The sequence below is a fragment of the Propithecus coquereli genome, unplaced genomic scaffold (assembly GCF_000956105.1).
Source record: "Propithecus coquereli isolate 6110/MARCELLA unplaced genomic scaffold, Pcoq_1.0 Scaffold191, whole genome shotgun sequence".
Taxonomy (NCBI): Eukaryota; Metazoa; Chordata; class Mammalia; order Primates; family Indriidae; genus Propithecus; species Propithecus coquereli.
Window position 1 is genome coordinate 348,823 of NW_012143968.1, and position 1,573 is coordinate 350,395.

Sequence of the window (1,573 nt, forward strand, 5' to 3'; positions counted from 1 at the left end):
GTCTCTCTCAAAATATCTTATTGTACTGTACTCACTACTATATATTTTCTTATTTTCTTCTTTAAAACAATTGTTTTTATTTTTCCAGTTATATGGGTAATATAAAATAGTCCTACTTCTTTTATGGCCTAGTAAGCTTCTCACAGACCATGCCTTACATAGAAAATAGCAATAAAGTGCAGACAAATTATAAAAAAAGAACTAGCTGAAGGCACTAGAGAATAAAAAATACAGGTAGATACAGAGAAGAATTTACTCTTGGGTAAAGGGAACAGCAGGAGTTGACTATGCTATTTTTATGACTTTTATTCTGAGGGCAGTTCCCAGTCTGTGCCATATGGGGTATCTAAGGCTCCAAAGAGAAACTGGTTGTCTTATTGGCTCAAAGCATCAGAGGACAGGATTTGGGGAAGCATAACCACTATGAAATAGGAGGAAAACACAGAAGAAAATAGGGAGGGGAACACCAAATTCTATGTATAAACTCTGCCCCAATAGCTGGCTGATTGCCTAACCATAGGTGTAAGCTTCCTATTTGCTATTAGAAAAAATCACCACATATTTTGTGTCTTCAAGCAACACACATTTATTATCCTACAGTTATGGAGGCTGTAAGTTTCAAAAAAAAAGTCTCACTGGGAGAAAATCAAGGTGTCCCCAAGGCTCTAGAGGAGAATCTATTTGCTTGCCTTCTCTAGATTCAAGAGGCTATCCTAATTCCTCGGCTTTTGATCTTTACTTTCCATCTTCAAAATCAGCAATATTGCATGTCTCTGACCATTACTCCATAGTCACATCTCCCTTTGAGTCTGATCTCAGCTGGGAAAGCTTCTTTGGTATTTTAAGGCTGCATATGATTATACTGGGAATACATGGCTAACCTAGGATAATATTCCCATCCCCAAATCATTAATTTTATCACACCTGCAAAGTACTGAGTTTTTAACATAAGGTACCATACCCACAGGTTCCACGGATTAGGACATGGATATATTTAGGATGCCATTATGCTGCCTACCACATCGTGTATGCAAGGTACAGCTCCAAGCACCCAGCTAAGGGTAAAAGAAGCAAACTGGAATTTGAGCTTCTGCCTACCACAAGGGAGATTGAGTTTTACAATAGAGTCCAGCAAAGTTAATTGCGTGCTTCAAATTAAAACAAAACACTTTTCAAGGTTTGGGATAATATCTAATAGTATTTGAATTACAAAGGAAGTAGAAAACTTGTTCTACTCTGAAAAGAAACAAGCTCTTATGGTGACCAAACCCAAGATGACACAAATGTTGAAATTAACAGACAAGGATTTTAAAAATGATTTTTATAACTATGCTCAAGGACACAAGGGAAGAGGTTTTCACAGAGAATAACAATATAGGAAATAGAGACATAAAAATTATACAATAAAATCAAATACAAATTCTAGAACTGAAACAAATAATGTGTTCCTTTTTTGTATTCAAAATGGCAATTTGAACCCTCTTCATTCCTCTTGTCTCATAAAATAACACAAAGAAATGATTTAAAATTTTCTATCCTGGTGCTGAAATCATGAATATATGAAAAGGAACAG